The sequence below is a fragment of the Halichoerus grypus genome, chromosome 6 (assembly GCF_964656455.1).
Source record: "Halichoerus grypus chromosome 6, mHalGry1.hap1.1, whole genome shotgun sequence".
In the NCBI taxonomy this organism is placed as follows: Eukaryota; Metazoa; Chordata; class Mammalia; order Carnivora; family Phocidae; genus Halichoerus; species Halichoerus grypus.
The window spans coordinates 122142436-122168669 of record NC_135717.1 but is presented as its reverse complement, the minus strand read 5'-3'; the positions used below and the strand labels follow the sequence as shown (position 1 = coordinate 122168669).

General features: G+C 44.4%; 1 long non-coding RNA gene and 1 pseudogene across 1 annotated transcript; both read right to left on the bottom strand.

Annotated features, from left to right (window-relative positions):
* Nucleotides 1–8705: 8705 nt before the first annotated feature.
* Nucleotides 8706–12994, bottom strand: LOC144382137 (uncharacterized). The gene is made up of 3 exons (XR_013448568.1): nt 12789–12994; nt 12115–12237; nt 8706–8833 (listed from the first exon to the last, which is right to left on the bottom strand). It is a non-coding gene; the product is annotated as an uncharacterized LOC144382137 (long non-coding RNA).
* Nucleotides 12995–16506: 3512 nt separating this feature from the next.
* On the bottom strand, nt 16507–16937 carry LOC118537191 (large ribosomal subunit protein eL27 pseudogene; annotated as a pseudogene).
* Nucleotides 16938–26234: the final 9297 nt, after the last annotated feature.

The following is a 26234-nucleotide window of genomic DNA, read 5'->3' as shown; positions in this document are numbered from 1 at the left end:
GGATTCATTTTCACACAAAAAAAGAATTAGTGAGCAATGTAAACTTTACTAAAGACACTGGCAGTCTTTAAATGTCTCATGGTCTTTCAAACTGTTTGTTCTTCTATATTGATCTTTTTTTTTTTTCTATGAGGATTGACTTCCTTATTTCTATAGATATGGTGGAAAATGTCCACCTTATCCCTACCTGGTCTCTTAGTCCAAAAACTCAGGAGAGAATTGCTTAGAGGCTCTGAATCCCAGTTACAAGTCCCAGGCTATAATCTGATAGCCTGGTTGTTGTCAAGTTTACCCCTGGTCCGATTAGCTGTGGCCAAAGGGGTGGAAACACATGGCCTACTATCCCCTTAGCTGGCACTGTGAGCAGATTCAGAGTAGGTTGGGAAAAAATCTGTCAAGAGGGAGTATACTTGGCATATTTTTTTCCTATAGTAATATAAAGCATGCATATTCTGAACTAATATCCAGTGTTCTAAAAACATATCTGTTTTGATTTGTTCTGATTGTAAAAGGTATATATATTTTCATTCATTATAGAAATGATGGAAACTATAGATTAACATAAAGAACAAAATTAAAATCAAAAGAGGGGCACCTGGGTGGCTCAGTCGTTAAGCGTCTGTCTTTGGCTCAGGTCATGATCCCAGTGTCGATGGAACCCCACATTGGGCTCTCTGCTCCCCAGGGAGCCTGCTTCTCCCTCTCCCACTCCCCCTGCTTGTGTCCCCGCTCTTGCTGTATCTCTCTCTCTGTCAAATAAATAAATAAAATCTTAAAAAAAAATTAAAATCAAAAGAAATTCCACCACTTAGTGATAACCTTTGTTAGAATCAGTTACATATTTTTTAGCTTTTCTATCTCTTTGTATACATTTTGGAAATAAAAACGTAAATATACCGTACATATTAACTTTATACTAACTTTTTCATTTAGCAACTAATCATTTTGTTTCTTGTATATTTCTTTTACATGTGGATATACGGGGTGTATACATGCGGTCCCAGTGCCATTTGGTAAAAAGAATATTCTTTCCCCATTTCCCCTTCTTGAGTCATCTTTAATTTTATTGAAAGTGTTTTTGGTAATAAAAAAGGTTTTAATTTTTATTCAAATCTATAGTTTATTACCTTTATCCCATTTAGATTTTCTGTAATGCTTGGAAAGGCTTTCTGTACTTTAAGGATAATAAAACTCTCCTATATATTCTTTTAATACTCTTATAAGTTTAAAACAATTATAATTATCATATGTCAATAAATATATTTGTTTATAATATAATCTAGGAATCTAATTTGTTTTGCTCCCAGTTGGATAGTCAATTGTATCAACACCATTCATTAAAAAGTCAGTATCGGGGTGCCTGGGTGGCTCAGTCGGTTGGGCGGCTGCCTTCGGCTCAGGTCATGATCCCGGGGTCCTGGGATCGAGCCCCGCGTTGGGCTCCCTGCTCAGTGGAGAGTCTGCTTCTCCCTCTCCCTCTGCCTGCCTCTCTGCCTACTTGTGCTCTCTCTTATCTCTCTGTCAAATAAATAAATAAAAATCTTAAAAAAAAAAAGTCAGTATCTTCCTTACTGATTTTAAATGCCACCTTTATAATATACCTATTCCGTATATATCTGGGTCTATTCTGGGCCAATTCTGTTCTCTAGAGCCATCTGGAAATTTCTGTGCCAGCATCATACAGTTTTAGTACCATTAGTGTATAGTTTTGATATTTGTTAAATCAGGTTCCTCTTCTTACTCTTTTTCAAAACTTATTCTTCCAGATGAGCTTACAAAAAACAGTCTGTGTAAAAGTCTTCTTCATTTGTATTATTTTCTTGTATAAATTCCAGGGAGTAAAATGACTAATTTAAAAGGTAAAAAAAAAAAATTTAAGATTTTATTTATTTATTTTAGAGAAGGAGAGCACATGCATGAGTAGGGGGAGGGGCGGAGGGAGAGAGAAAGTCTCAAGCCGACTCTGCGCTGAGCATGCCTGACACTGGGCCTGACGCTGGGTTTGATCCCATGACCCTGAGATCAAGAGTCAGATACTTAACCGACTGAGCCACTCAGGCATCCCAAAGGGTAAAAATTTTATATATTTTTAAAAGATTTATTTATTTGAGAGAGAGAGCGTGCATGCACATGCACAAGTAGGGGAAGGGGCAGACGGAGAGAATCTCAAGCAGACTCTCAGCTCAGTGAGGAGCCCGATGCAGGGCTCCATCTCACGACCCTGAGATCAAGACCTGAGCAGAAATCACAAGTCCGATGCTTAACCGACCGAGCCACCCAGGCACCTCTAAAATTTTAAGCCTTCTAGAAATTGTTGCTAAATTATCTTCTTAGCGATTTATATTAATTTACACCTTTGTAGTTTTCCTCTCATCCATCAGCATGAAGTATTTTTATTTTTTGAAACTAGGCTCTTTTTGGTACCATGGTAGGTGAAAAATGAAACCTCAGTATTTAAATTCTCATTTCTTTGACCCCTGATGAGGTCAAATATTCTCCATGTATTTGTTAGGTTATTTGTAGTTCCTATTCATGATTATTGTCTATTGTTTTAAGGGAAAACTTACCCATAGTGTTCCAATTAAAGTGAATGAGCTTTTTATATATTTTCTGGATTAAGGATATTAATCATATCAGCCCGTCATTGTTACCGAGCCCTCCCCGTTCTAAGTCCAGATTCACAGGTGATCACTCATAGAAAAGTCCTTCAGCCGGTACCCTCACATCCTGGTGCCACCTGCCAAGCAAAACCTCATTTCTGGGTCAACCCATTTGGCCCCCTTCTCTCCTCTAACCCACTACTGAGTTCTGCTAGAGCAAAATTATTTTCTGAGGGAGATTGCTGCCACCGTGAGCCCACGGTTCTCAACCTCTGGCCAATACTGCTCCATATCTCAAATCAGCTTCCTCCCATATTTCCCAACAGCTGTTCAGATGTTTTCTCCTCCCCTCCTTACAAACCCCACTATCCACTTTTTTCTCTTTCAAGAGAAGACCTTGTCTTTGAATTCACTGAGAAATCAGGTCCATCCGTTTGGATCTCTCTCAGTTTCCCTCGCTGTGCCCCCACCAACTTGTCAGTACCCCCTCGTGCTAATTGGCTTCTCCACAGAAGAAGGGACCATGAGATCTCTCTTCCCCCATCACTGGCTGTGGAGTCCACCGCTTCAGTCTCCTCGTGAGCCTCCTGGTCAATCCTTTCCCCTGGTGTTTGCATCTCTGCCAGCTCTGAGCCTCGGTTTCAAATCCTCTCTTCCCTTCTCTACTCAGCCTTTTCCCATTCCTACTCCCCACTCTGAGGTCTTTATTAAGTAGATTGTCTTGCCTTCCTCCTACCTGACAGGTCTCTGTCCTCTGCCATTCTGCAACTAAATTGTGGCCAAAATTGTATTAAAATGATAAAATCAGAATAAGTCACAAATAATCTAGGAAGAATTACACTGCTCTTCTGTTTTCAAATGGAGCCATCAGAGGACTCTAAATTACCTGACACCTTCTATGAGTCACCTCAGCATTATATGAAGTGGTATTTTTTTACAGAATAACTCGGTAGGGCAGAAGACACCACACCTGCAGGCCCCCGACAGCTGGGGCTCTAACTCCGGCAAACAAAATCTCTCACTGGGTAAGTCTCAAAGACTTTCCTTTTTTTCTTTCTTCACTTGGCACCCTGGGTAAGTGCTCTGAAGGATGAGGACAGAAACCCCCAGGGAGAAACTGCAGGTAATAGGTCAAGGCTGGACACAGGGAATGGTTTGAATGATACATCATAGGGTCACCGGAGTCAAAGCTAATGCAGCAGAAGTACATGCGTGGATATGCAACTCTGTCACCATCATTTGTCAGGTGGGAGAGCAGGAAGAAGTTAAGATCCGAGGCACATTAACATGTAACTTCATAAACATTACCACCACAACTTTATTCTTTTCATACTTGCACAATGATTTCCTGGTTGTACGGTTGTGATTACTCCCAACCATTGTTTGGCCGGGCAACTTTAGTCTAAGCCAGCATGTCTTTTGGGGAGGGTGACAGTGAGGGCATGTTACCTCCCAGCCTGAGGAAGGGACATCAGGCCAGAAGCTAGCTCTAATACAGTAAAAAACACTGTATGTGTCACTCTAGTATCTCCCCGTGGGCATGGACTGTTGAGAACCTTGCAAAGTCCCGGCTGTGTAATAAGTATCTACTGAATGCATGGGAGTTTACGAGGTGCAAGGGGGGGCATATGTGAGGAGGTGACTGGTTTAGCTTTAGGACGGGGGGTCAGGGACAGCTGCACACAGGAGCTGAGCCATAGCCCGAGAAGGCAGGCAAAAAGGTGCAGGGTGTTCTGGGCAGAGGGAACAGCCTGTGTAAGGGCACAGTGCATAGAAAAGGGCTCAGGTGTCCAGAGACCCAGAGGGGCTCGGCCTGGCCCCAGTGTAAGGGGTTAGTGCCAGTGGCCCCGACGTGAACCAGACAGACGCAGCCCTGAAGTCTCCCTCGCCCGGAAGCATCTTCTCTGCTAATAAGAAATCGAGGTGTCTCGGTTTAGATCTTATCGTACTGCCCGCATGCCACTGTCTTTGACTTACTAAAATGGCAAACATACGATTCAGCTAATAACTGCCCAACTGTGCTATCCTTGGACATTTTCTCCAGCTACAATGGGATTCATCCTTTCATCTTCCCATACTTCAGGCTGACTTGTCTCATTATCTACAAGAGGACAGGATGGGGTTATTATGTAGACACACACCGTTCTCTTACTATTTTCCTGCTTCGTGTTTCAGAAGGGAGCTGGTCCTTTGGTCTTCATGTTAATAACAGAGACAGAGGAAACCTCAGAACGTCCATCCTTTGCCCTGACCATATATAGGACGTACTCAAGGAGACTGCGGTCAAGTGTCCCCGGTGGTGGAAGAGAGCTTTGGAGACATAATTGGACGGCTGTAAAATTGCTCTCAATACCATCAGAGCAGGGAAGGCAAATTCATTAATCTAACAAACCTTCCTGAACACCTACTGTGTGCCAGGCATGGTTCTAGCTTTGCCCACTGCTCTTCTTGCAGAGAGCCAACTTTCCCTAGATTCCAATGAGCTCATTGCCAACCACTGAGTTCCTTTGTCTATTAACCCTACAAGGGAGAGGATTGTGAATTTTTATACATCAGGACACTCCGGGGAGAGAAATTGAGTTAATTGCCCAATAATCCAAATAGTGGAAAAGCAGGATTATAAACCAGGTCTTGTTGCCCAAGAGCCCTCTCTGTTCTGCAAGGTGCTTTCTTTCACACGGTCTCCAACAGGCATGGCCCAAAATCAGAACTGGTGCGTAGGGAAAATTCCTGCCCTTAGCAGTTTTCAGAGGAAAAAAAAAAAACCTGTTTTGTTTCATGGTGTTTTTTATTGCTTACATCCATATTCATGTGCTGACATATTTTGCCCAATGTTTCCTTTGTGTTTTCACCTCTTATCAGTCCTGGGAAGGGGTTCTGAGGAAGCCCAGGTAGGTAGCAGAGAGGGCTTCCTGTGCCTCAGCAGGTTCCCGACCCCTGGCAAGGGAGCAGCCAAATTTCCCAGTTTTCTAGAAGAAAGTCCAGGGCAGACCATTTGGGCTGCTGAAGGAGGGCATCCCGCAGGGACGGCAGCAGGCATCCTGCCGACTGGCAGCTGTAGGAGTTTCTCTGCTGGCCTTGCCCTCACCTGGCCGGCCTGATGCTCCCCAGGTAAGAGCTCTGAGTGGGAGCACCGGGGATCCCCAACAGAGGCTGCCCCTAGGAAGGGCACACTGCCTGTCCCCACCCCGCTGTGCCCACGCTGAGGGGACTGCTGGTCTCTGCGAGTCACGCTCAAGTTCTCTGCATGCCGCTTCCTTGCGGAGCCCTCCCACTCCCAGTTCTGAGAAGGAAATGCAGAATTCATTCCCTCTGCCCACGCTGTGTGGTCCTCCTGCTCCTTCCCAAGGGCTCCTGCAGCTCGGGAGGGAGGCAACACTTTACCACCAGTGCTGCATAAGGCACTGGGCCCCCTTTTAGGGGCAAAGTTCGAGTCTTCCTCTGGGGTTTGGCAACAAAGCTTGTTCACATCCCAGTTGGTGAGAGCAGCATCATTTTCTAGTTTAAATTCAACACAAGAAACAGGTTAAATCTTTTTTCTGAGCTTTGTGGTTGCTGAAGCCTCCCCCAAAGAGCATGTGACATTGCCTTGCTTGAGCCAGTTTTATTTTAAAATAAAGTTTTACTTAAAAAAGGAATTTAAGGGGGACGCCCGTGTGGCTCAGTGGGTTAAGCGTCTGCCTTTGGCTCAGGTCATGATCCCCGGGTCCTGGGTTTCAGTCCCGCGTCGGGGTCCCTGCTCAGCGGGGAGTCTGCTTCTCTCTCTCCCTCTGCGCTCACCTGCTCGCTCTCTCTTTCTCTCTTTCTCGAAAGTAAATAAATAAAATCTTTAAAAAAATGGAATCTAAGCGGTGCCTGGCTGGCTCAGTCAGCAGAGCATGCACTCTTGATCTCTGGTCTTGAGTTTGTGCCCCCATTGGGGGTAGAGTTTACTTAATTACAAAATTTTTTTTAATGGAATTCAAAATAAAACCATCACAACTACCATGATTCATGTTAGTCGGTGATTGGCTATGTCTTTGTAGCAATCATCACAAACACTCAGAAATTCTGTTGACATGAGAAATTTTTATTTATTTGTTTTTTGTTTGTTTGTTTAGAGAGGGGTGGGGGAAGGGCAGAGGGAGATGGAGCTGGAGAGAGAATCCCACCCAGAGCTTCATCTCACAACCTTGAGATCATGACCTGAGCAGAAATCAAGAGTTGGATGCTTCACAGACTGAGCCGCCCAGGTGCTCAGATGTGAGAAATCTTAATCCCTAAATTGTTTACAGAACAATGGACCATTAACGAGGGGGACATATATTTTGTAATCATTTATTTCATTTTTTAAAAAGATTGATTGATTGATTTTAGAGAGAGAGAGAGAGCACACGGGAGCAGGGGGAGGGGCAGAGAGAGGGAGAGAAGCGGACTCCCCGCTGAGCCTGGAGCCCTACACAGGGCTCCAGCTCAGGAACCTGAGATCATGAGCTGAGCCAAAACCAAGAGTCAGACTCTTAGCCAACTGAGCCCCCAGGTGCCCTTCACTCGCTTGTTTCAAAAGGCTTCTATTTGGCCACTTTATTTCAAGATCCTGGAGTGAACACACCTTTTACTACCTCCAGCATTTCCATAGATGCTGAAAATCCCTCAGGCCCCAGAAAGCCTGTCTCCTGCAAAGTGTACTTTTCCTTCCTCTGCTGTAGTAGAGAGAGAACAGGAAAAGGGCCTTCCTGGCTCTTCCAGAGACTAATCTGCGTGTGTCCAGGAAAGGTGAAGCTTCAAGACCTCACATTTTGAATGTGAGGACCCTGGGTCTGAAATAAGCCTCTTACACTTCAGGAGCTAAGTCTTGCTGTGCTTGGGGACTGCTGGTGCCCCTGGTTTCCCGTGGTCACCTTTTCCCCTTTCCGCCTCACTGATTCAGAAGCTTTCCCTTCAAAGTCGAGCCCCCGGCACAAACCTTCTCGGCAAATCTAGTGACACATGCTTTTCTCACTCTTCGGGTACTTCACTTGGTTGTAATAATTACCAGCACATCATTCCCTTTCCCCATTATAGCTTCTACGACAAGCAGTTTCAAATCTCTTGAGAGAAGGACTGATGTCTTAAAAGGCATTTACACACGTACTATTTACACACAGGCTCTCCCAAGAGGCTGGGTGGCACCAGCAGGGGGGACGTGTCCACGACACGGCCGCAGCACCGTCCCTCGCCCTCTTTCTTTTGAGAATAAGGCTCTCTTAGTGGGGAGCGCCTTTGTGGGGCATCCAGCCAGCCGAGGGCACGCACTGTGGCGGATGTCATTCACACACACACACACACACAGATTTCTAAAGAGTGAGGTTAAAGGGTGTCGTTATTACCAAAGGAGGGGTAACACCGGTCCTGGGGAGTGGCGTCCCGACCTCCAGCCTCACGAAGCACCAACGACAATGCAGCAGTTTCAGGTGATGAGGCTGGGGGCCCGGGGGACCAGGCAGTGTGAGACGAGGAATGTATGTGGAAATTAAGACCCTTCCCCTTTGTTCATGTTTGTAAATGACAACCTGTTTTCCTGGAGACCTTGTCCCTGAGTCACTGTCCAGGGACAGGACCCTGTCACCCCGGCCCATTCTGTCTGCACATTGCCCTATATCAGCAATCCTCAGTCGGGGCCTTGTGAAAGCACCCAGATGTGGCAAGAGTCGTGGGGAGATGCGGCAGTTTATTACTTAACAAGTAATATTTGAGTGGCAAGGGGAGGCCAGGCTTCCCTTCAAAAATACGTTGGAAAAAAAAAAACAACAGGAGTTGAGATTACCTATGACCTCACTCTCTGCAAGTTCCTCACATTCCAATAGGTTTTTTTTTTTTTAAGATTTATTTATTTATTTTAGATGTATATATAGAGAGAGGGTGTGTGCATGGGCAGAGGGGCAGAGGGGGAGAGAGAGAGAGAATCTCAAGCAGACGGAGCCCGATGTGGGGCTCAATCCCACAACCCATGAAGTCCTGACCTGAGCTGAAGCCAAGAGGCCGGACACTTAACCGACTGAGCCAGCCAGGCGCCATCCAGTAGAGTGTTTAGGTAGGAAGGGAGGAAAGGGGTCCCAGTTAACACTGCCGCAATTGCACGTTGATGGCCCCATCACCTACCAGGAATGGGAGAGTGTGAGATTTAGTGTCTGAGGCATGAGGACGTTCTTCTGGATATTGCTCCCAAAGCTGAATGGTTTTCAAGATAAAGAATTCCTCGTTCCTGTAGGTAACTGCAAGGTTTTCAATGCAGAGATGAGGCAACAGTGTGGGGGCATTAGTTCCCAGAAGCCCGAGGCATCTCAGGTGCACGCGTTCCATTCTTGCAACCCCCACCCCTGCTCCTTCCAGCTCACTCCATCTCTCTCCCGGATCCCCAGTGTTCTTTTTTTTTAAGATTTTATTTATTTATTTGCTAGAGAGAGAGGAAGAGAGTACAAGCGGGGGATGCGGCAGGCAGAGGGAGAAGCAGGCTCCCCGCTGAGCAAGGAACCCGATGCGGGACTCGATCCCAGGACCCTGGGATCATGATCCGAGCTGAAGGCAGATGCTTCACCAACTGAGCCATCCAGGCGTCCCGGATCCCCAGCGTTCTTGAGCCCGCCAGGACTCCAGTGCCCCGACCCAACAACCCCTTTTTCACTAACCCCCATCCCTTGCTATCCTCCCTTCCTTCGTTCCCCACCTACACTCCCTGATCTGTTACTATCACCCCCCCACACACCGGCCATGCCTAAGACTCCTTCGCCCACCTCTCTCCCTTAGTGGTACTCACTTGGCCAAACCACAGGCCCGGGTCATACCACCTCTCACTGCCTCAGGCCTGCCCTTGTGGACTTGAGTGCGGATGGAGAGAACAAAACTCATAGGCTGACTGGTCTCAGGAGAAATCCATGACCACAGGTCTCCAGTGGGCCTTTATGCTCTTGGATATGGCCATTCTCCATTCATTCTCCCCATTTCCAGACAACCTTTCCAAACCCCTCCTCTCTCCTCAATCCTCCAACTTGTCCTCTCCTGTCCTCACTCTGAGCTGATGAGCAACTTGACTGAGAAACCCTGAAGCAATTGGAGGAGAATTTCCCCAGAGTCCCCCCACGCCCTGGTGGCCACCAGGGCCTGCGGCCGCCCTGCCTACCCTCCCTCCCCCGTCTGAGTGCTGTCCCCGCACGTGTGCAGTAGGGCACAGCCCCTCGGACCCCTGCAGCGCACCCTCCTGCAATGCCACCCTCCCCCTCCTCTCCTAAGTCACCACTCTCTCCCTCTCCACTACCTATTTCTCCCCTCCTGCTGTCCCTTCCCCACCCCCACCACCACACCTTTCTCTGGTGGCCCCCAAATTCCTCTAGGGATCTGTCCACACTCACTGCCTCCAACCCCTCTTCCCATATTGGATGAAAGGATTTGCATCACGCACCCGCACCCACCACTCTTCCCAAACTGCTTCCACGCACGTGTCCAGTGACCTCCTCCTGGACCGCCAGGGTTCACTTCCTGTCCTCACGTGACTTTACACAGAAGCATTTGACCACTGTCTCTGTCTCCTTCTTGATACACCTTCTTCCCTTGGCTTCCGGGACACCTCTCTCTTGCAACTTACTTCCTCTTGTCTCAATGCTTCCTCTCAGTGTCCTTTGCTGGTTCCTCCACTTTTCCCAGATCCTTCATGTCAGGTGCCCTCGGGGCTCAGTCCTCAGCCCCCTGTGTAGCTATCTTCTGTGTCAGCCCGTAGCTGTCTGCTGAGCTCCAGACTCGAATTCCCACTGGCCTCCTCCACATTTCCCGTTGAATGCCTGGGAGACATCTCAAATTTAACCTTAGTGAGTAGATCGTTTTATTTCATGTTCTCCCAAAGGTGGATCATTGTGTAAATCATTTCCACTGAATCCTAGGTAATTCTTAAGAAGTTTTATTTTTCAGGGTGCCTGGGTGGCTCAGTCGTTAAGCGTCTGCCTTTGGCTCAGGTCATGATCCCAGGCTTCTGGGTTCGAGTCCTGCATCGGGCTCCCTGCTCAGCGGGGAGCCTGCTTCTCCCTCTCCCTCTGCCCGTGCTTGTGTCCCCTCTCTCGCTGTGTCTCTCTCTGTCAAATAAATAAAATCTTAAAAAAAAAAAAAAGTTTTGTCAAGTAAATAAATAAACAAAATCTTTTAAAAAAAAAAGTTTTATTTTTCAAAAAATATCTGTGGTGAAGTCGTAGTATCACACATCAAGTCAGACCTATATTTTTATTACTGAGGCATGTTTTTGCGTTTTTCTGCATATTGTGTCCTACTCATTAGTTGTGAGGAGAATTGTTTTTTAAGATTTTATTTATTTATTTGAGAGAGAGAGCATGGAGGAGCGGAAGGAGAAGCAGACTCCCCATTGATCAGGGAGCCCTATGTGGGACTTAATCCCAGAACTCCGGGATCATGACCTGAGCCAAAGGCAGATGCTTAACCGACTGAGCCACCCAGGCACACCGTGAGGATAATTTTTGAGGCAGCCTAAGAAACTAGTAAACACCTTCTGAACCTAATCAAGGATCAACTTAGGAGAGAGACAGGTGTTACTGTTTCCTGGAAGAAATGCCAAAGCTGGTCATGTGATGCCCTCTGAGGGGAAGAGAGTACGCCCAGTAGGACCCGCTGCAGTCAAGAACTCCACATGCAAATTTTACACATTCCCATGACTCTTTCATCCTTTCACCAACCTAGCACAGGCCTGAGAGCCTGCTGGCATCCTGGACACGTGCTTTGAGGGGAGAAGGATAGAACCCCACGGAGGGAGTCTTGAAGCTAAAAGGTGTCCTAAGGGTGTCTGGCTGGCTTAGGGTGTAGAGCATGCAACTCTTAATCTCAGGGTTGTGAGTTCGAGCCCAGCCTTGGGTGTGGAGATTACTTAAAAATAAAATCTTTAAAAAATGTTAAAAAAATTAAAAGGTGTCCTAGCCCAATCAGCCTGAAGTCTGAACCAACTTGCAGTCCAACATAGTCAGGTCTTTTGACTTATTGCCACAAGGGAGACTGCCCACCAGAAGACCCATGGGTCATCTCATCAAACAAAAGAAAAGAGTTAGTACAGGATTTAGGAGTGAAGCAATGTGTTGATAGGCTCTAAGCAAAGCAGGGCTGTGTGAAAAGGGGTCTACATCAGGTCTGAACTGCAAAGTGGACCCAAGGTCTGTTAACTTAGAAAGTATAGTTGACCCTTGAGCAACATAAGGGCTTAGGTGTGCTGACCGCCTGCATAGTCGAAAATTCACATAAGTTCTGATACCCTAAAAACTTAACTATAAATAGCCTACTGTTGCCTGGGAGCATTATTGATAACACAAGAAGTTGATTGACACATATTTGTACGTTATATGTATTATATACTGTATCCTTACAATAAAGTAAGCTAGAGAAAAGAAAATGTTATTAAGAAAATCATAAGGAAAGTGCAGGAAATGGCAGAAGGGAAGTCAGGGAGATTTCGATGGTGAAAGGTATTTGAGGTGCTGTTGATGGTCCTGAGATGTGAGCCACGTACAATTAATTACTGGAGAGAGGCTTCCAGGACTTTCTCCAAAGCATAAGGACGTACTCAGACAGGCTTCTAGGAGCAAAGACTGGTTGCTGAGTGATAGCCAGCCAGAAACTGAAGATCTCAATCCTATAACCACAAGAAAGTGAATTTGGCCAACAGAGTAGAAGGGCTGGGAAGCAGATTCATACCTAGAGCCTCCGGTGATCTTATGATGGGTTCATAAACATTTACAAATATAATATCCTTATGTCAGATCCTTATCCTAACTACCAGACATAATATATTTTTTAAAGTTTTTGAGTATAGTTGACACACAATGCTACATTAGTTTCAGGTGTACAATATAGTGATTTATCATCTCTATATTTTGCTATGGCTCACCACAAATGTAGCTCCCATCAGCTCCCATCTGTCACCATACAATACAACTACAACATCATTGACTATATTCCCTATGCTCTGTCTTTTATTCCCATGCTTTATTCACTCCATACCTGGATGACTGTACCATATATAATATTTCATTAACTAAGGGGACCACCCTCTTTTCTCTGAGGTTCACAATAATGCCTCTTCCCAGCTTGGGTAAAGAACCTCCTCCTACAAATGAGGATATCGTAATTTCAAGCAGAATATTTAGTCCTAGGTACAGGGAGGTACCTGCTACATCCACTCACATGGCCATTCGGTACAGCAGGTCCCAGCAGGCAAGCTGAAGGTATGGCTTGAGTTCCACTGGAAAATAATCGCATTACAGGCAGTGTCATGAAGCAAGCAGAACTCCCCACCTCCAGACATCTGGTCAGTTCAAATCAGGCACCGATCTCAAATCCTAGGTGCTATTATGCAAATTCAAGGATCTGATTTCAATTGCCAATGTGTTTTCCAGATGTGCTCCCCCTTAATTTCAAGAATAACAAATGTTCAAATAAATTTTATATACTGCAAAAAGAAAATCTTAAGAGAAAATACATTTACAGTACTATATTGTATTTATCAAATTAAAAAGAAAATCTGTATATAAGTAGACCGTCAAGTTCAAACCCATGTTTTTCAAGGGTCAAGCATACAGTTGCGAAATGTTGTGTCTAGCAACCATTATCTGAAGCTCTCTGAGTTGTATATTGAAGCTGCTTCTGTGTCCGAGTGACTCAGAGGCAAGAATGAGATATCCATTCTTACTGATACAATTTTAAATAGCAAAGTTTTGGATAAGAGATGCTTTTTCAGAGAACAAGGTTTCTCAGCAAGTGAAAATGCAGTAGTCACTCAAACAAAGGGGTTGTTAAAACACTTTACGGTTGCAGCACGTCCCTTGGAGAAACATTCGGCCAGAAATTTGGCAGAAATTTACTTTCTCAGCTCAAGTTAATATTTACTTTCTCAAGAACCAGGGCAGGACATGGGGGATGCAGGGGGGTAGATGGCAAGTGACGCAAGGACCTAGTTAAACTTTTGCTTTCTTTGCAATTCACGCTGTAGCTCTCTTGCATTTTCCTTCTGTGCCTATCCCTCCCACTCCCGATCTTGAAAAGAAAACAGGGTATTAATATTCTCTGCCTGACCCTACAATCCTTTCATCCCCAGTAGCCCCGGGCCCCAAGCCTGACGTAGGAAGTGAACATGTCAGCTCGGGGGCTGTATCTATTTGAGGAAAGTAAAAGATCTTCCTTTGAGACTTGGCAGGCAAAGTCTTTTCAAAGCTGTTGACAGCCTGTCTTATAAAAGCCACCTTCTCCTCTGACACCTCTGGGAGGGTTTGAGCCTATAACCCTGTTCAAGACCCTTTCATATTCACTGTCCAGCAATTAACATTTTATGTACTTGTTTAATATGCCTGTTACTTCAAGCAAGTTGTAATCTTTTTGAGAGAAAGAAGGTTGCCATAAATATGTATGTGCATTTAATATGCATAAACAGTCTTTTGGTCTTTCTCAGGAGCCCTCGGCGGTGCTGGGCACAGAAGAATCAGCAAATACCTCCCGCCCAGGTTGGTGCTGGCCCAGCAGCAGGACAAGACCCCTTCTCCTTTCCCATTTGGACAGAAAACTCAGTAACAGGTAGGAAGATAAGGAGAGTGTAGAGCCAAAACCCTATATTGTGCAAGATGCTACCCTCTTGGCCTATGAATTTTTAACTCTTAAAAAATGAAAATAGGGAAGGGTAGTGAATTTTAAAAGCAAAGCAAGTCTGGGCACCTAGGTGGCTCAGATGGTTAAGCGTCTGCCTTCGGCTCAGGTCATGATCTCAGGGTCCTGGGATCGAGTCCCGCATCGGGTTCCCTGCTCAGTGCAGAGCCTGCTTCTCCCTCTCCCTCTGCCACTCCCTCTGCTTGTGCTCTTCTGTCTATCTCTCTGTCAAATAAATAAATAAAATATTTAAAAAAAAAAAAGCAAAGCAAGTCTGGGTAGTTAATTTTATTTAATTTTATTTTATTTTTTTAAGATTTTATTTATATATGTGAGAGAGTGCGAGAGAGAGAGTGAGGAGAGTGAGCAAGGTGAGGAGCAGAGGGAGAAGCAGGCTCCCTACTGAGCAGGCTCCCTACTGAGCAGGGAGCCATCCCGGGACTCCGGGATCACGACCTGAGCCGAAGGCAGCCACCCAACTGGCCCATAGAGAGAAAAGTGAAGATCCAAGGCCCATACCGTCCCAGGAACGTTGCCTCCCAGCATCTACTTTAAAAGCAAATCATCTACCAGTTTCCACCAAACTGGTAGATTTTAAAACCAAAGCAGGCTGAAGGCATCCTCAGCCTGAGCACAAGTGACCACCCTAGAGGGGTACAAGATGAGACACCCCCAATATGCCACTCTGGCATAAAGATTATTTCGAGTTAAAAGTAATAAAAACCCAGCAGATGCAGGAAAGTCTCTCTGCCTCCCCCATAACTGCCTAAATGTACGTTGGAAGGGAGAGCCTGCGTCAGGGAGAGAAGTACTAACAGAGACCTCCTTTACCACAGGAACTCAGAAGCATGATAGAACAATGTTGTTTTTCCAAACATCTCCTTTCACCTTCTCGCTAAGGACTTTTCTCGCCTTTGTGTCCTCAGGCCCTTAGCTTTGTCCTGAGCTCATACGAGCTTCCCGTTGCCTCATTACCTTCAGAGTTTCAGGTCTGTGTGGATTCCCCATACGTACACACCTTAAATTTGATTTGCTCCTGTTAACCTGTCTCATGTCAATTTGGTTCCAAATCCAGCTGGAAAGATCATCGGGCAGAGGAAGGTCTTCCTCCCTGACGATCCCCTACCTCATCAGTCATGAGGAGCTCAGATGCCGTGGGCTGATGGCATGGACGGGAAGATTAGGATCCGACTGATCCCCTTTGGTGTCCTTCTTCATTTCTCTTCCTCCCTCTTGGCCTTCTCTTCCTCCTCTTCCGCTTGTTCCTTCTGCTTCATCTACTTCTTCCTCTTCTTTCTCTCTCTTCTATTTTTCTCCCACATCTGTGTAGAAATGGCAAAGTGTTTCCCAGACTCACTGCCTAGCTGCCATGTCACTTCATACCACCCCTACCCTGTGTCCTGGGCCAGGGACCGGCCCCATCTGCCCACGTGGATCCGCTCCAAGAGGGACCTCAGAAAGCACAGCAGGGGCTGCACCCAGTCGCTGGAGTGTCGAGACATTAGTTAATAAAAAGCAGTTATGTATCACAATTTACAAAGGGCTTAATCACAAAGCTACAGGAGGAGGCAGACTTATCTCACCAACAACATAAGCCTCATTTGCTTATTATCCAGCTTGTTTGTTTGTTTGAGATTTGAAAAATAGGAGAGGGATACAGATTACACAGCTAGGAAGTCCATGGATGTAGGTAACACACATGACCATCACCTCTTAGAGAGAAAAGTGAAGATCCAAGGCCCATACTGCCCCAGGAACGTTGCCCCCAGCATCTACTTTAAAAGCAAATCATCTACCAGTTTCCACTCATGGTTTTTCTCTGTCTGGGTCCAGAACCAACATACTCTGAATTGGGACCGCTTTGGGGAGGATGAGGGGTGGGGCATGCCAGCCATGTGCCTCCTGCAGTGGTGATTTCCCACAATCTACTGAGCTCAGTGAGATTCCCACAGGATCTGCCTCACTCTTGGCAGCGAACACAGGTGCCTTGGAACCATTTCCTCCTGGCCAAGAGAAGCCCCTGCAATCTCCGATTCATGAATCCTACTCCTATCTTGCCAGCTCACTCCCTCCAGTAAGTAAATATCCTTAGATCCCACCAGGATATACATTCAGATTGGGTCTACCACCTCTTCCGGGCTCCTTACCGCAATGTATTCACTTTGATCTTTATCCAGCTGAAATTCCATGGATAATCTTTTGTGCGTGTGTGTGTGTGTGTGTGTGTATTTTTAATGACTGACACAAAACATATCTAAAACCTCAGCTACCATTTGTTCTTGCCAGTCTTGTACCTCTCCTTGAACTTGGCCTTGGCCTTTCTTCAGGCCTTGTGTTTAAGAGCAGAGTCTCTGAAGACATCATTTTTGAGGACAGTTTTGTCCAAGAGGATATCCACAGAGTACCTTGTGGGCATGAGATGATTGTAGTTGTAAACTTTCACAAAAGAGTTGATCTTTGACCTCTTGGCAATTTTCTTCTTGCCCATGACAGCTGTCACTTTGTACCAGAGGGGGGGATAACGGTCAATTCCAGCCACCAGAGCATGGCTGTAGGGACGGTCTGAGGTGCCGTTGTCAATGTTCTTCACGATGACCAGTTTGCACCCAGAGTGACATCAGGCCAGGACCAGCACCACCTTCCTGGCTTTCATGAACTTGCCCATCTCAACACCAGCCACTTGAGCCTACAGCAGAAAGGAAGTAACAGCACTTCCACTTGGACAATCACTTTAGTCACTCCTTTGTTTATCCTCAACTCACTTGCCTGTCTCCAGGAAAAGTGTCCTCACTCAGCCAAACCACAGCTCTGGTTGAATCCAACTCTGCCAGCTCCACACGCTGAACATGGCCGAAGAACAGCTAAGCTGATGTGTATTTAAATTGACAAACTCCTGTTGGGCCCTGACCGCTGCCCAGCTAGCATATTATCCTTCCATAGCCCATTCTCTCCCACCCTCCTAGGCAAGTACTTTACACCTTGTCCTCTTTCTTCAAACTTTCAATGTCTCCCCCAGCTCAATTTGAGGAAATGATTTTGCTTCCTACTTTACTGAGTGAGTTGAAGCATTTTAAGAGAACTTCCACCACTCCCAGGACCTCAGACTCTCAGCGTCCTCCAGCATATATGCAGCCTTATCACTATCACCAGAGACCATCTCTCCGTGTGCGCATCAGCCAATCCTTCCGGGTCCTCCTGTCTATGACTCTCACTTCATCCTCTCCAACTCAAGCCAGCCTGTCAGCACACAAACACAGTTGTTTCTCTCACCTTAAGATCTGCCTGTAAAAACGGTTCATGTTTTTTCCTATATAAGAAACCATCCAGTCCTTTACCAAAGTTCTGACTGTCAATCAAGATTTTCTAGAAGAACAATTACTGAGGCACTACTCCTGCCAAAATTCTCTAAGGACCTTTTCCTTTCAGATTATACCCATGTTACGTGGATATCAGTACAATGGAGATGGGGACAGTATTTCCATACGTGTGGTTTACACTGTTAAACACACTCACTCTTCACACCCCCTTCCACACCATGCAGTGGCTTGGGCTCTGTCATTCCCCCTTCAGTCTGGACCTTAGTTTCCGACATACACACACACCTCTCATGACCATCTTAGGAGAAAGTTTCCATCGAACAAGAGCTTCAGACATCAGACACTTTTCAACTCTGGTTGCACTAGGCTCGGTACTGCTCCATAATGCCAGGTGTTCAGCCAAACATGTGGAAAATGAATCCTATGTACTTGAGGAGTTCATGGCTTACAGAAGAGACAAGCAGGTCAACGATTAATAACTATGCAACAAGGCCACACTATCTAAATCCAGTTGGGCCCTGAGCTCAAGAGAATCTGTGGCTCAAAAGGTAACTGAACTGTGTGACCTCTGGCTCATGTAATCATCTCCCTGAGGGTGTGTTTGTAACTTTTTCTAGACGCTGGCCCAAGGCCCAGCATAGAGGTATACAACAAGTGTTTGTTGAAGAAATGTTATGTGTACATATCAGGTCTTTGGTGAAACAATGGGAAAGACACTTAATCTTCCTTGGGGCAATAAGGCAAGGAAGGACTCACAAAGGAGTTGAGCTCTAAACTGAGAAGTAGGCAAGAGGGTGAAGGGTATTCTGGGCAGAGGGAACCACCTGTGCAAAGACATGGAAAGAAGGTTTAAAAGAGATCATGATGGGGCGCCTGGTGGCTCAGTCAGTTAAATGTCTGACTCTTGATTTCAGCTCAGGTCATGATCTCAGGGTCATGAGATTGAGCCCTGCGTTGGGCTCTACACTCAGTGCAGAGTCTGCTAGTCCCTCTCCCTCTGCTCCTTCCCCCCACTCTTGCACTCTCTCTCTCTCAAATAAATAAAGAAAATCTCAAAAAAAAAAGAAATAAAGAGCTCAGGACGCCTGGGTGGCTCAGTTGGTTAAGCTTCTGCCTTCAGCTCAGGTCATGATCCCAGATTCCTGGGATCAAGTCCTACACTGGGCTCCCTGCAAAGTGGGGGCCTACTTCTCCCTCTGCCTCTGCCCGCCACTCCCCCTGCTTGTGCTCTCTCTCTCTGACAAATAAATAAATAAAATCTTTTTTTTTAAAGATTTTATTTATTTATCTGACAGAGAGAGACACAGCGAGAGAGGGAACACAAGCAGGGGGAGTGGGAGAGGGAGAAGCAGGCTTCCCGCAGAGCATGGAGCCTGATGTGGGGCTCGATCCCAGGACCCTGGGATCATGACCTGAGCTGAAGGCAGACGCCCAATGACTGAGCCACCCAGGTGCCCCATAAATAAAATCTTTAACAAGAAAGGAAGGAAGGAAGGAAGGAAGGAAGGAAGGAAGGAAGGAAGAAAGAAAGAAAGAAAGAAAGGAAAGAAAGAAAGAAAGAAAGAAAGAAAGAAAGAAAGAAAGAAAGAAAGAAAGAAAGAAAGAAAGAAAGAAAGAAAGAAAAAGAAAAAGAAAGAGGGGCGCCAGGGTGGCTCAGATGGTTAAGCGTCTGCCTTTGGCTCAGGTCATGATCCCAGAGTCCTGGGATCGAGTCCCACATCGGGCTCCCTGCTAGGTGGGGAGCCTGCTTCTCCCTCTGCTTCTGCCTCTCTCTTTCTCTCTGATTTTCATGAATAAATAAATAAAACATTTAAAAAAAAAGAAAGAAAGAAAAGAAAGAAAGAAAAGAGCTCCTGAGTCCAGGGAACCACGTGGCGCTCATCATGGCTGTCCTGGGGGGGCGGGGTCCATGAGAGAGGTGTGAGACTGGGCTGGAAAGAGGCAGTACTAATGCCTCCCTCTGCCTGAAGTACCTTCAGATGTGACAAGGAAACTCATTTCCACCTCATGCCTTTGAGTTGACTTCTTCCCCAGCTGCCTGGGGTTTCCCTTTTCCTATTCTTCCCAAAGCACTTTGCCTTGAGCATCTTTGGGAGGACAGGGCAGCATTTTTCACAGATATTCCTAAGTTTCCCTTGGTTCACACTTTCTTGCCTCCCATTTCAGAAGAGAGGGTAGTCCTTGTGAAATTCACGTGGCTATCATAGAACCAGGCAACTCCACATCAGGTCTCTCAAACCCTGACAACATATAGGATATTCCAGGGCTGTTGGATCCAGTCATCCCCAGAGGCAAAGGAAGACTCAGAGAAAAGTTCTCTGAAGACTACAGATTCCCTCCTCAATTCCCCAAGAGTGGGGTGGCAAACATTTTGTTCAAATAATATTTATGGAGCATTGTTTCCAGGCTCACTTGCTTCCTCTCCCTCATGCTTTGATGGATCTCTTTTCCCTGTATCTCAACACCCAGTACACTTGAGCTACATGTCAGGCCAATTCTAACCACTTTATGAGACTAACTCAGTACATTTTCACAACAACCCACTGAGGTAGGCAGTATAATTATTCCCCTTTTGTAGATAAGAAAACTGAGGTAAGCAATGTCAAGATCACCTGGCAAGTCAGTGGAAAAGTCAGGAATAGGATCCAAACAGTCCATGCAGAGACTGCTTATAACCCTTCCTACTGCTGCCTCTCCTCACACCCCTCTGGCAGCCACCACACCTGGAACACAGATAAATTTCTTTTCCTCCCTACTCCAGAGGATACATTTTGTTTGTTTGTTTCTTAGCATTTTTTCATACTTGCTTTCATAGGCATGTGTTAACACATCTCTTCTAACATTTTCTTTATGTAACAGCTTACCACAGTCTGAGCAAGTTGATTTCTAAAATCTAATCTCTACGGAAGACTTGTTCCTCAGAGCTGAGCTGGGAAGAGTTGGTTCCAACCAACTGATGTATAACTTCTCCCTATGGTAACCGAAGCCTTCCCAGTGCAGTGCATTCCTCTTCCTCCTGCATCTCACACCTCCAAACTCCCAACCCCCTGGACTTGTATTTGAAACATGTTGAAGAGTGAAACTTTAAGTAGTAGCATAAACAGAGCACAATCAGGAACACAAACTCCAGATTCAAACTCTAGCCAAATTCATCACTCAGTAACTATGTGACATTGGACAAACTCTAAGCTTTAGTCTCTTTATCGCTGAAAGAGCGACAATAATATTCCTACCCCAAAGACCCTTACAAGCATCAATTTAACTGATCCATGTGAAGAGCTTCACATAGTGCCTGACACAATAAGTACTCAAAAAAGAGTTAGCTTTAAAAAAACTATTCTCCACTTGACAAACTAGGAATAGAAGGAAATCACTTCAACATAATAAAGGCCATATGTGACAAGCCCACAGCAAACATCATACTTGAGAGTCAAATGCTGAAAGCTTTTCCTCTAAGATCAGGAATAAGATGAGGATGCCCACTCTCGCCATTTCTATTCAACAAGGTGTTGGAAGCTCTAGCCAGAGCAATTAGTCAAAAAGAAATAAAAGGTATCAAAATTAAAAAAGAAAAAGTAAGATTATCTTTGTTCACAGATGACATGATTTTATATGGAGAAAACCCTAAAGACTCCACACACACAAAAAAACCCATTAGCACTAATGAACAAATTCAGAAAAGTTTCAGGATACAAGCTCAACACAAAAATATCAGTTGTGTTTCTATACGCTAACAATAAACAACCCTAGAAGGAAATTAAGAAAGTAATTTAATTTACAATAGTATCAGAAAGAATAAAATACTTATGAGGCACCTGGGTGGTTCAGTCAGTTAAGTGGCCAACTCTTGATTGTGGCTCAGGTCATGATCTCAGGGTCGTGGGATTGAGCCCTGCATCCAGCTCCACGCTCAGTGGGGAGTCTGCTTATCTCTCTCCCTGCCCCTCCCCCTGCTTGTGCGCTCTCTCTCTCTCTCCCTAAAATAAATAAATCAGGGCGCCTGGGTGGCACAGTCAGTTACATCTGACTCTTGGTTCTGGTTCAAGTCATGATCTCAGGGTCAGGAGATTGAGCCTAGCATTAGGTTCCGTGCTGAGCACGGAGTCTGCTTGGGTTTCTCTCTCCCCCTTCCCTTGTCCCTCCCCACCCCACAAATAGATAGATAGATAGATAGATAGATAGATAGATAGATAGATAGACAGATAAAATTTAAAATAAATTAATAAAATCTTTTTTAAAAAAGAATAAAATAATTAGAAACAAACTTAAGCAGAGAGGCAAAACACTTGTACACTAGAAACTACAAAATGGTACTGAGAGAAACTAAAGACAACATAAATAAAAGGAAAGACATCCAGCGTTCATGGATTGGAAGATGTTAATTCTACCCAAAGAGATCTAGAGTATCAGTGCAATCCCTATCAAAAGCCCAGTAATATTTTTTTTACAGAAATTAAAAAAATATCCATCCCAAATTCAGTTGGAATTTCAAGGAACCCTGAATAGCCAAAACGATCTTAACATAGAACAAAGTTGGAATTCTCACACTTCCTGATTTCAAAATTTGCTACAAAGCTAAGGTAGTCAAAATAGTGTGGTATTGGCATGTAGATAGACATATAGACCAATGGAATGGAATAGAAAGTCCAGAAATAAAACACTGCATATATGGTCAAATGATTTTTTTAAAGATTTTATTTATTTATTGAGAGAGAGAGAGCATGTGTACGTCTGCACGAGCACGCAAGCGGGGGGGAGGGGTAGAGGCAGAGGAAGAGAGAAAGGGAGAGGAGCAGACTCCCCACTGAGTGGAGACCAATGCAGGGCTCTGTCCCACAACCCTGAGATCACAACCTGAGCTGAAATCAAGAGTTGATGCTTACCCGACTGAGCCACCCAGGCGCCCCATGATCAGATGATTTTTGATGAAGGTACCAAAACCATTCAAAGGGGAAAGGACCGTCTTTTCAACAAATGGTGCTTGGAAAACTAAATATCCACATGTAAAAGAATGAAGGTAAACCTTTACCTTATACCATACACAAAAATTAACTCAAAATGAATCAAAGACTTAGAGATATAACTATAAAACTTTTTGAAGAAAAGATGGGTGGAAAGCTTCCTGACATTAGATTTGGCAATGATTTCTTGGATATGACACCAAAAGCACAGGCAACAAAAGAAAAGAATAGATACATTGAACTACATCAAAATTAAAAACTTTTTGCACTCCTACCTTTTTGATTATATATTGTGCTATTGAAACAAAGGGTTTGAGGGCTTAGTGTTTCCTCTGATAGTGGGGTCATGTCGGTAGCTGCCGTGTCCATTGCAAACACATGCCTCCCTCTGCATAAGAAGAGTAAATGGTATAACCAGTTATACACAGACGGCATGAACCCCTCCCTCAACATTTCTCTCTCAGATTTTCAGGGAAGCTTTTAATTTGTTTACTTAATAATAAACCAGCCTTATGACTGACACTACAATAAAAGGCAAATACCTTAAATCACTCTTGCGATGTATTAGCCAAACAGCATTTGATCAAAAGTATAAATGGAAGTTGATGATCCAAGGCCTTCACGTGAGGAAATTATTTTTCCAGACATTATCCAATAATCTAGACAAAATTTAATTTCCCTAAAAAGTAGTCAACTTACAAGACGTAGTTAAAGTAGTGATGATTAATACTAGTTTTTAATGGCCGAGTACATTTTTTTCATGTTCCAAATACAGATCTCCGTGTTCTCCCAGTTCATTCTTATCCTCCCAGCATCCCCCATCTCATTTAAACAAACAAATAAAAAAGGTTTACGACTTTGCTTTTATTATCTAGGTTAGGCAAATCTCCCCCCAATTTTACACTGTTAAAAAACAAAATTCAGGGGCGCCTGGGTGGCTCAGTCAGTTAAGCGTCTGCCTTGGGCTCAAGTCATGATCCCAGGGTCCTGGGATCGAGTCCCACATTGGGCTCCCTGCTCTGCAGCAAGCCTGCTTCTCCCTCTCCCACTCCCCCTGCTTGTGCTCCCTCTCTCGCTGTGTCTCTCTCTATCAAATAAATAAATCTTTAAAAAAAAAAAATTCAACCAAGTAAATCTGAAGATCTAATTGGTTTTAATAAATGATTCATGAACCAGGCAGCATCCCATCTAGCAAATACAGGAGAGCTCCAAAGAACTGTACAAAATGGAAGGTTTTTAAAAGCAGAGAAGAGATGTAAAAAAGGAATGTATTACCAAGGAATGCATTGCTTTAGGTATGTCACCCTCCTAAGGGGAACAAAAGGGGTCTGCTAGGAAATTACCTCCTAGTATCTACCAGAAAATTTAGTTTGGCTGGTTAAAGGTTACATTCTGGGTGGGGGTGGGGTGGTTGAAACTGTAGTTAGATTAGGTATTGAGTTTTGGTTTCATGACATGGGGCCTTAACATAAGTGACACCATTTGGGGCCTGTGGTTTTCTTTTTAACACCATCAAGTTTTAATTTTGTCAAAGAAACATAATCAGAATCCTCTTAAAACCCCATCCCAAGTAGTCATGAATTTATCAATTACCCAGCCATCTCAAGGGTTAATCAGCACAAACTTCTTGGACTCATTCTTATTTGCATTTAATGAAAAGACATGCTATTCAGTTTCTGAATATTGATATGAGCTGGGACCAGGCTCTACTGAAGGTCATGAATGGTGGAACTGGTTGGCCTGAAAGACCTCTAAGCTCCAGTGGGAAGGCAGATAAAAGCAGACCCAAAGCTAATCCAGAACATCCTGTTCCTTGTAGTAGGAGCCAACAGATTGTATACATAGATGGTTCTGTGCTAAAGTACAATCACTTCCCCAGGGGAGGTTTTCTTCCTCTAACCCTTTCAGTTTAGGCCTCAGTGCTTCAAACAGAATGTAACATTTAACAGAACAAAAGAGGTCAGTCACCACGTGGATTCAAAACCACATGGATTAAAGACAGAAAGGACTTGCACTTGAGAAACCCAGGCAGAAACAACTGAACATCCAAGATGAATTTGGCCTCACCAAGAGGGGAGAGGTAGAGAGAAAGAGCCCAAGCTGACATGAGGCTCCTGTAGACAACTCCACCCTGGCCAAGGCAAGGTTAGAAAAATTAGTGGATAAATTTAATATACAACCTGTGGTTATGTTATGCTTAATCATATTGAAGCTTTTGAATATTTCTTTCTCAAATCTATTCCTTTTTTGTTTCTTAAATGCATTAATCTGACATTTTGTGAAAACATTAATTTTGAACATTAACCTGTCCTCCCAAGATAAATATCTGATATTAAAGGAGTCTCTTTAATTCAAATGATGCCTTGTGATATCTCTGCCCAGAGCAATGTGACTCCCATGACCAATGCTATCAAAACCATCTATTTCAATACATTTGTCAATGCATCATGTTTGCAAAAAAGTATCAGTATTATGTGTTATATAAATTGAGCTAGATATTTTCTTGGCTGGATTTACTGAGTTTTGTCAGATAGTTAACATTTCAGCCTAACCTCAAATTTTTTTCTCTGTAAAGAAATAGAAGCAAAGAAATTGGTTTTCATGTATGCACACTAAGCAATTTACAAAAGTGCAGAATTCATATGTATAAAATGAGAATCATGACATCGGTAAAAAGAAACACCCTTTCATTAAAAAGTATACGGTAGGGGTGTCTGGGTGGCTCAGTCGGTTAAGTAGCCGACTCTTGATTTCTGCTCAGGTCATGATCTTGGGATTGTGGGATGGATCCCCACGTCAGGTTCCACACTCGGTGTGGAGTCTGTTAGTCCCTCCCCCTCTGCTCCTTCTTTCTCTCTCAAATAAATAAATAATCTTTTGAAAAAGTACATGGTAAATACCTGATTGCTCAAGATAATTGCACTTGACCTATTTTAGATCACTGGAATCTGTCTTTACTAATTTATATAACTAGTGACCAAGTCCCACTCATTCTTTCTTTGCAGGGCCTCTAGGATCCATCCTTCTCTCCACTTCAAATAAGATAATCGATTTTTAAATGTTTTTTACACACTGGAAAATACTATACAAATACAAAATATTACTGCTATTCCCACTATGGTCTCCTTACTTCGTCATCTCCTCTTTAGGTCCCTGTACCCTTCTGATTCTCCTTTCTCCAGTCTTATCCCTTCTTATTCCCACTAATTTGACATTAAAGACCATAACTATCTTGGATCACAATAATATCTCCTCCCTGGGACATAGAAGCTGTAGCAAATATGACAAGAAAATACCTGACAGCTATGTCATGTAAATGTCCACATATGTTGGTAGACAAAAAACATTAAGACACCATTAGATAAAATAGCACAGAATTGTGTACTGTGGGACAGAAAGGAAATAGATCTACAGAGACCTCAGGCAACTTTGCCATAACTTAAAGGAGTTTTTCTATCTTCAAACTGCCTGTTGTGGAGCCATGAAAATATGCTCTCCGAACCTCCTTCCCCCAAAAAATAATACAAAACATAGATCTAAAGTCCCAGTGCTGCTTACTGCAGCAGCATTTCCAAAAACAATTATTTTTTAATATTTATTTTATTTGAGAAAAAGAGAGAGAGCATATGCATGCATGAGCTGGGGGAGGGGCAGAGGGAGAGAGAGAGAGAAAGAATCCTCAAGCAGACACCCCCCCAGCTCTGCAGCGCTCCTCC